At 45.5% G+C, this 12,937-nt stretch overlaps 1 long non-coding RNA gene across 1 annotated transcript; it reads left to right on the top strand.

Annotated features, from left to right (window-relative positions):
* Positions 1 to 2,946: 2,946 nt before the first annotated feature.
* Positions 2,947 to 4,685, top strand: LOC115081123. Its single transcript, XR_003853734.1, has 3 exons — positions 2,947 to 2,987; positions 3,365 to 3,459; positions 4,084 to 4,685. It is a non-coding gene; the product is annotated as an uncharacterized LOC115081123 (long non-coding RNA).
* The last annotated feature ends 8,252 nt before the right edge of the window (positions 4,686 to 12,937 follow it).

The following is a 12,937-nucleotide window of genomic DNA, read 5'->3' as shown; positions in this document are numbered from 1 at the left end:
CTAGCTTTACCCCTTATTCAGTAAGGGGTAATAACGCGTCGAAAACGCGCGTCCAACCCCCCCCGAAACTAATAGCGCCCGCAACATGCAAATGGCTGTTGATGGCCCTATTAGTTATTCCCGCGCGATTCACCAAGCCGCACGTTTTACTTTCAGAAATTAGCTCCTACCCAAAGGCTGGCGTTCATTTCTGCCGGCACCGGGAAAGTGCACAGAAAAGCATGGCGATATTAAGTCGGAGGTCCCAAAAGTAAAAAATAATTTAAAAAAAAAATAAAAATTAAAATGTGCCCACAGCTCACGGGTTCAAAACCGGACGCTCAATTTTGCCGGCATCCGATTTCCGAACCCGTGGCTGTCGGCGGGCTCGAGAACCGACGCCGGCAAAATTGAGAGTTGGCTGTCAAACCCGCCGCCGCTCCTGTCAAAAAAGAGGCGCTAGGGACGCGCTAGTGTCCCTAGCGCCTCTTTTTACTGCAGGCCCTAATTTGAATAATTTTATTTACTGAATCTTGCGCACAGGAGAGTGGCCTGTGCGCGCTCGCCCGCTCTCCTGCGATTTTTACTGTATGGGCCTGAGTGATAGGACAATAACGTTCCTGCTTCCTCAGACTGACACCAGCACTGTCCCCTCTTCTTTACACATCCCTCCCACTGCATCTGTCCTCTGCCTTGCTGCCCCTTCGCCCCTGCTATCTGCATCTGGCCCACGGCTTTTTTTTTTCCCCCCTCCCACGGGGCAGATTCCTTTTTGCCCCTTGGTCCCAGTGTGGTTTATCTTCCAATTCCCACAGGGCTTTGCAGACAGAGCGTATCGTCTTTGCACGGTGCCTCTTCCACTGTTCAGAGCGCCACCTGGTGACCACAGACAGATATGACAGACCGACCGACACGGGCCTTTCATATGTCGAGAGAGAGATGAGTAGGACCCCGGATTCTGATGGCCTCAGCACCAGGTCACAAGGAAATGGGGCACAGAGATGGAGACGAGGACACGAGGCATGACTCAGGCCTAGGCCGGGACTGATGAGTATTTGTTGATACAGCTCTTCCCTGGATGTGTGTTTGTCTTTTGCAAAGTTGGGAAAGAGCCTGGGTCGTTCCCTGTCTATGAGGGATAATTACAGGTCTCAGGATGCCCTCCCTGCCCAATACGTATATATATACTCCTGCTCGATACTCCGGGACAGTACAAGCCGGCTTTGCCTTCCTATTGACTGCTCCTCCACCGTCCTTGGCTACCCAATTCATTTTTTGGAAATGGCTCGTGGATTCGCCGCTCCCAAGTCAGCTCTTGGGTTTCTGGTGCTGATTCTGGCTCTGAGCTACCATACAGCAGGTGAGAGATGAGGGGGAGAGGGGAAGGGGCCTCACCCTTCGTGCAGGGATGTCTTGGAACAGCTTTAATGAGTGACTGGGACTCGGGGCATGTAGGAAGTGGTGGTGGAGGGGTGGGGAGAGCGCGTCTGAGTTATAAGTGCTTTGGAACAGAAGCATGGAGGTGTTTCACAGCTCTGAGTGGGTCTGTTTCATTCTTGGGTGCTCTGAGGTGGGGGGTGGGGGTTTCCCATTTAAAGAAATAAAAGATTATTAGGACAAATTTGTTAGAATTTAGGAGGAGGTGTAGCCTAGAGGTTAAAATTCAGGCGTGCTCCTGGGAATGTGTGTGGCCTCGAGATTAGGGTAAACAGTGGAGTGCCTCAGGGCTTTTGGACCGGTGCTTTTCAATATATATATAAATGATCTGGAAAGGAATACGACGAGTGAGGTTATCAAATTTGGGGATGATACAAAATTGTTCAGAGTAGTTAAATCACAAGCGGATTGTGATACATTACAGGAGGACCTTGTGAGACTGGAAGATTGGGCATCCAAATGGCAGATGAAATTTAATGTGGACAAGTGCAAGGTGATGCATATAGAGAAAAATAACCCATGCTTTAGTTACACGATGTTAGGTTCCATATTAGGAGCTGCCACCCAGGAAAAAGATCTAGGCGTCATAGTGGATAATACTTTAAAATCGTCGGCTCAGTGTGCTGCAGCAGTCAAAAAAGCAAACAATGTTAGGAATTATTAGGAAGGGAATGGTTAATAGAACGGAAAATGTCATAATGCCTCTGTATCGCTCCATGATGAGACCACACCTTGAATACTGTGTACAATTCTGGTTGCCACATCTCAAAAAAGATATAGTTGCGATGGAGAAGGTACAGAGAAGGGCAACCAAAATGATAAAGGTTATGGAACAGCTCCCCTATGAGGAAAGACTAAAGAGGTTAGGACTTTTCAGCTTGGAGAAGAGACGACTGAGGGGGAATATGATAGAGTTGTTTAAGATCATGAGAGGTCTTGAACGGGTAGATGTGAAACGGTTATTTACTCTTTCAGATAATAGAAGGACTAGGGGGCACTCCATGAAGTTAGCATGGGGCACATTTAAAACTAATCGGAGAAAGTTCTTTTTTACTCAACGCACAATTAAACTCTGGAATTTGTTGCCAGAGGATGTGGTTAGGGCAGTCAGTGTAGCTGGGTTCAAAAAAGGTTTGGATAAGTTCTTGGAAGAGAAGTCCATTAACGGCTATTAATCAAGTTTACTTAGGGAATAGCCACTGCCATTAATTGCATCAGTAGCCTGGGATCTTCTTAGTGTTTGGGTAATTGCCAGGTTCTTGTGGCCTGGTTTGGCCTCTGTTGGAAACAGGACGCTGGGCTTGATGGACCCTTGGTCTGACCCAGCATGGCAAGTTCTTATGTCCCTTTGCCTCACTTGTATCCAACAGCACTTAATAACCATTTTTCTTTGGAAGCCATCTGCAGGCCCATCCACCCCGGAGGTGGCTGTCAGGAAGCCTGTAAACTAATCCGTCGGTCTTACTTTACAGATTCACAGAGCACCACCACCACTACCACCACCAGCCCCACCACCACCACTACCACCACCAGCCCCACCTCTACCACGACAACCCCCACCACCACTACAGGTACGATGCTCCAGCTTTCTATTGTCTCTCGTGCCTCCTCATGCCATTGTTAACGCCAGTATCCTGTCATCAAACCATAAGCCCCTCTGCTGTAGATAGATGCTGGCCATTAACGACCAGGCCGGGCACTAGCAGTGCACCTCGGGTCTGCCGTCTGGCCATGCAGAGCCAGGGGCAGGGGAGCCGAAGCCAGGAATGGAACCCGTTTCCTCAGCTCTCCGGCCGGGCAGAGCTGAGCCGGGGCGGGGGAGAAAGGGCCAGAATCGGGTCCCGGATCTCCAGTTTGGGCGGTGTGGAGCTTAAGCCGGAGACGGGACTGGAACCCGCCTGTCCCCTCCTCCCATCTAACCCGGACGTTTCTCTCTGTGCTCCCCCAGCTTCGGACTCCAGCACGATCCAGCCCTGGCAAGTCGCGCTCCTGGTGCTAGTCTCCTTCATCCTCCTGCTGACCTGCTGCCTCTTCTGCAGCTGGGTAAGTCCCTCCCGGCTTTTCTCTCTGGCAGCAGCAGCACATCTGGTGACGAGGCTCTTTCATCCGCAGGAGGGAGCTGGGCAGAGGAGATCTTCAGAAGGCCAAGAAAACGTTTGATGCTTGCATTCCCTGAGGAAGGGGCCCTAGCGGGCCTCACAGTTTTACCCTCTTTAAGAGGATGTGGCTAGGACCCACCCTCCCATGGTATCTCTCTGTCCGCATGGGCCTGGATTCTCGGCAGCCCGAGAGATCCTTCATTCCACCAGCTTAAAGATTATCCAAAGATCATGCTGCAGCGCACGAGGTTTCGAGACCATGCGCGTGCGGGGGGTATGTGTGTGTGTGTCCTGCTTCAGATGTCAGATAAGCGCTTGTGAGTCTGTGCGTGCGTGTGCGCACATATGTGTAAGCGAGGGCATGCACGTGCGTGCGTGTGAACGTGTGTATGCCGTGGCATGCGTGTGTGGGTGAGATTAACAGGATTCCTCACCGAGTGCTGGTACGGAGGGGGAGGGGTGGGGGGCCGCAGCCGGGAGGCAGAGATGTCTTCCGGGTTCGGATGTTAGTTTTCAGAATCAGGACAGCTCGTGTTCTGCACTCATTGCTCCTCTCTTTCCCTCCAAGGGGGTTTCCCGGTGGAGAAGGTCATGCTGATAGACGTGTCTCGGAAGAAGTCCGACATCACAGTTGAGAACACGGAAGTCTTGTGCTGAAGGCGGGGGAGGCCTTTCCCTCCATCTCTCCTTTCCTTCAATGCTTTTTTTTTTTTATTATTTTTTCACACTCTGTACATATACAACCAGTATTTATCCCATGAACTGTATTGTGCAATATATACAACTCCATGTCAGACTGAGCAATGCCTGGTCCCACTGTCCCCCATTGCTGGCTGGGGGTTTGGAGTTACAATTTCTGATAAGAAAAGCCAGGAACTAAAGATCCCAGCATGCCCTCTTTCGATCCCACCACTCAAAGCTGCTTTCTGATTGGCTCTCTCGCTCTGCTGCGCTCTGGGAATTGTAGTCCTAGTGTTCCTTGCTTAGTGAAAGAATGCATACTGGAGAGAAACCATTTGAATGTTCCGAATGTGATAAACGTTTCATTGAGAAAATCCACATGCAACGCCATGATGTAACCCACAAGGGATATAACCAATTAAATGATCTGAATATGATAAATGTTTCAGTCACAATGACAGTCTCTGAATGCATGAAATTATACACAAAGGACAGAAACGATTTAAATGTTCTGAATGTCATAAAAGCTACAGTAATAAATCCTATCTAAGTAAACAGTGTGTATAAATTCCTTACATCTCAACCTCAGGGGAAACTCAAACATGAAGTTTCATATGAAAAATACCTAAACTGTATCTTAGACAGTTAGGGCTACATATAGTCAAAAATGGCTAGAACTTCTGTGTCAGCTCAGTTGGTGGAGAACTCATATTTATTTATTTATTTAGAACTTTTCTATACCGACTTTCCAATAACAGAATTACTGATCAATTCGGTTTACATTTTGAACAATAACAGTGACAAGAGAATGTCTTACAAAAAACAGGTAGAAATAACTTGGAGATAAATATATGGGTTAACTAACAATGAGATACTAACCGTGAGATACAATATAAAATATACATAGCCTAATATAGGCAGACAAACATCGGTGTGGGGTTGTGCAAAGTCTAATGTTATGGGAAAGCTTGGTGGAAGAGCCAAGTTTTAAGTCTTTTTTTGAAAATAATGTGGCATTGCACTGATTTGAGTTCTGGCGGGAGCGTATTCCAGAGTTTAGGACCAGCTGTGGAGAATGCTCTTTTGCTTAACACTGATTTCATTGGTGGTATCTGTAGATTGTTTCGGTAGGCTTGTCTCACTGGTCTAGTAGAGGTGTGGAGTTGGAGAGGGAATTTGAGCTTGAGTGGGGTCGTATTGTGTAATGCTTTGTGTATTGATGAAAGCACTTTGAAGAGTATTCTGAAACTGACAGGTAGCCAGTGTAGGCTTTTCAAAATGGGTGAGATGTGGTCTCTTTTGTTAGTCTTGGTTAGGATCCTTGCCGAAGCGTTTTGCAACATCTGTAAAGGTTTTAAGGCGTTTGCGGGTAGGCCTACTAGAAGAGAGTTGCAGTAATCTATTTTCGTGAGTATGATTGCTTGTAGAACTAATCGGAAGTCTTGAAAATGGAGGAGTGGTCTAAGTCTTTTTAAGACTTGTAATTTGAAGAATCCGTCCTTTACTATATTATTGATGAGAGCTCTGTAGTTCATTTGGTTATCAAGTATGACCCCTAGATTTCTTACTTGTATATACATATATATTTATATTACATAAGATATACATTTATATTACATATAAAGTCTGTTATTGATGGTATCATCTCCTTATTGTTGAATAAAATATATATAAGTACGTTGGAAAAAAAAAAGAAAGGCAGTACATATCCCAGAATGCTTTGCGAGGGAAAGTGTGCATAGTACGGAGAAGTATTTGAGAGCAGATAATAGATACAGGTGAACTGGTAGATGAAGTATATTTGGATTTTCAGAAAGCATTTGACAAAGTTCCTCATGAGAGGCTTCTAGGAAAAGTAAAAAGTCATGGGATAGGAGGCGATGTTCTTTTGTGGATTACAAACTGGCTAAAAGACAGGAAACAGAGAGTAGGATTAAATGGACAATTTTCTCAGTGGAAGGGAGTGGGCAGTGGAGTGCCTCAGGGATCTGTACTGGGACCCTTACTTTTCAATATATTTATAAATGATCTGGAAAGAAATGCGACGAGTGAGGTAATCAAATTTGCAGATGACACAGAATTGTTCAGCGTAGTTAAATCACAAGTGGATTTTGATAAATTGCAGGAAGACCATGTGAGACTGGAAAATTGGGCATCCAAATGGCAGATGAAATTTAATGTGGATAAGTGCAAGGTGATGCATATAGGGAAAAATAACCCATGCTATAATTACACAATGTTGGGTTCCATATTAGGTGATACAACCCAAGAAAGAGATCTAGGTGTCATAGTGGATAACACATTGAAATCGTCGGTTCAGTGTGCTGCGGCAGTCAAAAAAGCAAACAGAATGTTGGGAATTATTAGAAAGGGAATGGTGAATAAAACGGAAAATGTCATAATGCCTCTGTACCGTTTCATGGTGAGAACGCACCTTGAATACTGTGTACAATTCTGGTCGCCACATCTCAAAAAAGATATAGTTGCGATGGAGAAGGTACAGAGAAGGGCTACCAAAATGATAAAGGGGATGGAACAGCTCCCCTATGAGGAAAGACTAAAGAGGTTAGGACTTTTCAGCTTGGAGAAGAGACGGCTGAGGGGGGATAGGATAGAGGTGTTTAAAATCATGAGAGGTCTAGAACGGGTAGATGTGAATCAGTTATTTACTCTTTCAAATAATAGAAAGACTAGGGGGCTGTTAGAGACCAGCTCCCCAAAGGGGTGGAGTTAGCAATCTGATACAGATCTGCTCCCCCAGGGAGAGGAGTTAGTAATCTGTTATGAATCTAGATGCTGGATACTTCCGTTGAAGGAGTTAACAAGCTATAAGTGATCACCCCGCCAAGGGGCGAAGTAGCACTCTGTATGGATCTTACTAAGGAGTAGCAATCTGTTGGTGCTCTGCTCTTCCAGAGGGAAGGATTAGCAACTGTTATGCCTTGTTCTTGTAGAAGATGAACCAGCAACCTGTATGATTCCCACGGGGAGATAGCTATCTGATATGGATCAGTTTCCGCAGAAAGAGGAGTGATGGTCTGATGTGGGTTGGCTCCCACAGAGTGGTAGATGATGATACCGCTCTTATTAGTGTAGGAATAACACTTAGTAGAAATAGTGAATCCCTGGGCCGATGGCAGATAACAGTGCCGTCAAGTGGAGATCCTGAGAGGGACCACCGGCTAAGCTGGAGTATGGAGACAGACACAGATAGTTCTTTATTAGACTGGAAGTAGTGAGTCGATATGCCCGGCGGGGCTGAAGTCCCTCAGATACTGGAATCACGATCTCTGAGTTGCTGAGCTGTAAGGAGAGACTATAGGTAGTGAGTAGACAGGATATGCTGGGCATAACCAGTGGTAGATGATACACTCACAATAGTAGATCTCTGTAGCGTCTTCTATATGCAACAGAGAGTCTTCAGTATTCAGGAACAGGAGCCGCAGGCGAGTACTGGTTCTTGTAAGCAGTCTGAAATAGAACTCACAATAACTGTGTATGGGATGGCTTCTGGAATAGAAGAGAGGCTAGGAGAGATTTAGGAACATAGGCCTTCGTGGAGCGAGTACTGGTTCCAATCTGTTAATCTGTAATAATAATCATAAGATATAGGCATGCGATATCTTCTGAGGAAGAAGAGAGTATGAGAAAGGAATTAGGAACATGGGCCCTCGTGGAGCGAGTACCGATTCCTATCCGCAATCTGCAATAGTAACTCACGATCTCTGTACCTGCGATAAAGTCTTAGACTGAAAGGAGCCTTAGCGATTAGGAATGATGGCCCTCGTGGAGCGAGTACCAGTTCCTGTCTGTAATGGACCTCACTGTGTTCACGTCTGCGATCGCCTCCAGGCAATAGGAGTCTTCTGAGTCTTCGGGAACGTAGGCCCTCGTGGAGCGAGTACCAGTTCCTGTCTGTAATGGGACTCACTGTGTTCACGTCTGCGATCGCCTCCAGGCAATAGGAGTCTTCTGAGTCTTCGGGAACGTAGGCCCTCGTGGAGCGAGTACCGATTCCTATCCGCAATTTGCAATAGTAACTCACGATCTCTGTACCTGCGATAAAGTCTTAGACTGAAAGGAGCCTTAGCGATTAGGAATGATGGCCCTCGTGGAGCGAGTACCAGTTCCTGTCTGTAATGGGACTCACTGTGTTCACGTCTGCGATCGCCTCCAGGCAATAGGAGTCTTCTGAGTCTTCGGGAACGTAGGCCCTCGAGGAGCGAGTACCGGATCCCGTCCAACAATCTGAAATCAAGACTAGAGAGAGCAGAGCCCCTGAGGAGCGGGTACTCCTGGTAAGTTTGAAAAGGCCGAGCAGCAGAGAAGAAGTCCCCTCGCTGACTCGGAGCGTAGTTACAAGTATCGTGGACTGCCGAAGCAAGTCCCGTTGGAGTTCCTTGCTAAATCGCTTGTAGTTAGCAAACAAAGACCTTTTAAATTGAAAACGGATGACGTCAGTACGGGGGGGGGGGGCGCCCCTGAGGTTCGCGCCCTTGCTGGTACAAAGTCTGGAGCGCGTGCCCTTACATCATCAGTAACATGGTGGATCCGTAGCGTCAAGCCAGCCCGGGGACACCGGGACCAAGAGGCGGAGAGAAGCCTCGGCTGCATCTGTCCATCTGAGCCGAAGGGAGTCGCCAACAAGGTAGAGAGGGTGGAGCGAGGGCGAGAAGAGGCACGAACACAACAGGGGCACTCCATGAAGTTAGCAAGTAGCACATTTAAAACTAATCGGAGAAAGTTCTTTTTCACTCAACGCACAATTAAACTCTGGAATTTGTTGCCAGAGGATGTGGTTAGTGCAGTTAGTGTAGCTGGGTTTAAAAAAGGATTGGATAAGTTCTTGTCGGAGAAGTCCATTACCTGCTATTAAGTTCACTTAGAGAATAGCCACTGCCATTAGCAATGGTTACATGGAATAGACTTAGTTTTTGGGCACTTGCCAGGTTCTTATGGCCTGGATTGGCCCCTGTTGGAAACAGGATGCTGGGCTTGATGGACCCTTGGTCCGACCCAGCATGGCAGGTTCTTATGTTCATCCTGCTGGTATAAAAGAAAACTAAATACATAAATAAAGCTGTTATTGAATCTTTTCAAAGCTTCAAATCTCTATTTTCATTTTCCTGTATGCTATGAAGCCAAGTGCTTAAATGTGTCCTTTCCCAAATCCTTTTAGTTCTGGTCTGCTTCTCGGCACTTCAGAGTATTTGCCTATCCCCAGAGGGCCAGATTCGTTCCCACAGTGAATCTGGTTCTAAGGCTGCAGCTGAAAGCAATGGAGAGTAAAGCGATTTGCCCGCGATCACAAGGAGCAGCAGTAGGATTGCAGCCCTGCTCTTCTTGGTTTATAAGCCCCACTGCTGTAACCCCCGGGCCTGCGCCTTGTCTGCTGTCTCCGTTCCAGCAGGTCTGGGAGGGTAAGATGACTCTCCCCAGAGTGCCCTTTCAGTCCAATCATCCCTGGGAGCTTTATACGACTTTGAGAATTAGCATGCAGCCACCTCGGAGGTGAAGGGCCAGGTGCGCACATTTCTCCTGGGGAGGAGTGCAAGACCTGCCCCCTCTGATGCCCTTAGCAACCACGCTCCCTCTCACCCTTGCAAAAGATCACCCAATCTATGCCGCAGTAAGAACTGACGTACATGCAAAAATACATATTTTTCTTTTAAAACACAGAAAATGGTAAAAGGTTCTTTATTTATTATATTTTTTTATTATTTGGATTTATTACCCACCTTTTTGAATATGAAATTAACCCAAAGTGGTTTGCAGCATATTAGAAACACTGCTTGCCTCTTGGGCCTGATTTATATTACTTGGCAATACCTGAAGATCTCTATAATAAACCTGCGAGCCCTCCTCTGGGCTGTGCATATTTAAGTATTTAGGTTAAGTTACCTTCACAGGGTTTGTGGTGAAGACTGAATAGCATTTTGATAGCTGTCCCCTGGACTGCCTCTACTCTGTCCTTCTAGCAGATAACATTGAGACAGAGGGGGCTCGGAATAGAGATTCAGGTGTTAGGAGCTACAAAGAAAGTAGAAACTGGACCGTGGATCCCAAACTGATCTTTCTGGGATAGGCATCTTGGATATTATCTGTGGGACCATCAATGGAAACTCTTCTTGGCTCGTGAGAAGTCCAGAAGCCAAATGACATGAGTTCTGGACCCAGACCAGATAACAGATAAGGTTGCCACCTCACCTCAAGTCAACCAAATAGATTGATCCAGTCCCAAATTTGGAACATTACATACATGGATTAGTAGTTCTGATTTTTTTATGTAAACCAATGGCTTCTAGAAGCATTTATTAAGCTAAATGGTTTTCCCTCTTCCAGAAAGCCCTAAGTTCAAAGGACAAATGGACATTTAACAGCTCTACACAATCCTTTTTGAAGTCAGGAATGGCAAATAGTTAACACCGCAAATGTTGTTTTGAAAGACAAAGAAGCTGTAATCAACTGTGTTTATTGTGATTATATTAATTGGCTTTAAGTCTCTGCGAAATCCTGTCATTCCAGCAGCTGGGCTTTTTTGGCTAGAAGCTAGTGCTGTATTATTTGCTAGACTCCACTGACATTGATGGACATTATTGATAAAGGGGGGTTACTAGAATTTATTATCATTAACTTTTTTGGTCCACCTATGAAATACATAGAAACATAGAAACATAGAAATGACGGCAGAAGAAGACCAAACGGCCCATCCAGTCTGCCCAGCAAGCTTCACATTTTTTTCTCATACTTATCTGTTTCTCTTAGCTCTTTGGTTCTATTTCTCTTCCACCCCCACCATTAATGTAGAGAGCAGTGATGGAGCTGCAACCAAGTGAAATATCAAGCTTGATTAGTTAGGGGTAGTAGGGGTAGTAACCGCCGCAATAAGCAAGCTACACCCATGTTTATTTGTTTTACCCAGACTGTGTTATTCAGCCCTTATTGGTTGTTTTTCTTCTCCCCTGCCGTTGAAGCAGGGAGCTATGCTGGATATGCGTGTAGTATCAGTTTTTCTTCTCCCCTGCCGTTGAAGCAGAGAGCTATGCTGGATATGCGTGAAGTATCAGTTTTTCTTCTCCCCTGCCGTTGAAGCAGAGAGCTATGCTGGATATGCGTGAAGTATCAGTTTTTCTTCTCCCCTGCCGTTGAAGCAGAGAGCTATGCGTGAAGTATCAGTTTTTCTTCTCCCCTGCCGTTGAAGCAGAGAGCTATGCTGGATATGCGTGAAGTATCAGTTTTTCTTCTCCCCTGCCGTTGAAGCAGAGAGCTATGCTGGATATGCGTGAAGTATCAGTTTTTCTTCTCCCCTGCCGTTGAAGCAGAGAGCTATGCGTGAAGTATCAGTTTTTCTTCTCCCCTGCCGTTGAAGCAGAGAGCTATGCTGGATATGCATTGAAAGTGAAGTATCAGGCTTATTTGGTTTGGGGTAGTAACCGCCGTAACAAGCCAGCTACTCCCCACTTTGTGAGTGCGAATCCTTTTTTCCACATTTCCTCTTGCTGTTGTAGCTTAGAGTGATGTTGGAGTCACAGTAATCATGTGTATGTTTATTGAATAAGGGTATTATCTCCAGGCAGTAGCCGTCATTCTGGCGAGCCACCCACTCTTTATTTTAAATATAAATACAAATTTATATTTGAACTGACAAATGGTAATTCTTTGTATCAGTGCTTAGGTAAGCCATATATCTAGCAGCCAATAAAAAGATAGGACTGAATACTAACAGAGAGAGAGAGAGAAATACAGGGATGTAGTTATTAAATACCTTGATTTCAGCTTCCACCATGCTGCTCATAACAAAGTAAATACAGCTTCTGGAAGCTGAAAGTCTTCTTGTAGTTAGTATCCTAAGAATATTACTTATTCAATAATACTGAGACAGATAGTTGTTTGTTGTTTTGTAGCAAGGAAAGGGAAGGTGATTGTTAGATATTCCCTGGTGTTTTATTTCAAGCTATACAAATAGTATTAAGAATAGTACCTGCAGCCTACTAGTATTTGGCTAAGTTGGAGGGAATTTTCAGAAGATTTGCTGTGAATTTATTCAGATTAGAGAGGGGATTTTTATTCAACATTTTGGAAAAAATGCCCAGACCAACGAAAATGCTGGAAACAATCACAGATTTCCCAAGCCTCCATCAATGTTTGTACTGTATTGATTTAATGGTCTTCAGGTTAGCCAAATTGTTACACTGGAGCATGTATGCTTGGGAATGCTTAGACATATCTGTGAGATTTTTCTTGGGATTTTTTTTATATCTTTTTTTGCAAATGGCTAATGTCAATTTGTTTTCTTTAAATGTTGATGGCATACACTCGCCAGTTAAGGGGAAAAAAATATTGCATTACTTTTCTAGAGTCAAAGCTCTTAGGGCCAGATTTTCAAAGGGGTACGCGTGTAAGATACACGCGTACCCCTTTGAAAATCTCACAAACACCAAAAAAAGGGATCATATTACCACGATTCTCCAGCACCTTCATTGGTTACCGATCAAACACAGGATTCACTTTAAAAGCATCATGATGATACACAAGGCCCTACATAACATCTCTCCTCTCAATTTAACTTTTCAACTACAGCTACACACGTAAGATACACGCGTACCCCCCGAAAACCTGCCCGAAGTTCTCCCTGCACGTGCTGAGCCTATGTTGAGTAGGCTCGGCGGCACACGCAAGCCCCGGGACGCGCGTAAGTCCCGGGGCTTTCCTGGGGGGGGGGGCGTGTTGCGGCGTCACGT

Source organism: Rhinatrema bivittatum, chromosome 19 (assembly GCF_901001135.1).
Source record: "Rhinatrema bivittatum chromosome 19, aRhiBiv1.1, whole genome shotgun sequence".
NCBI lineage: Eukaryota > Metazoa > Chordata > Amphibia > Gymnophiona > Rhinatrematidae > Rhinatrema > Rhinatrema bivittatum.
The sequence above is the reverse complement of the archived record's forward strand: the minus strand, read 5'-3'. Positions and strand labels throughout refer to the sequence as shown.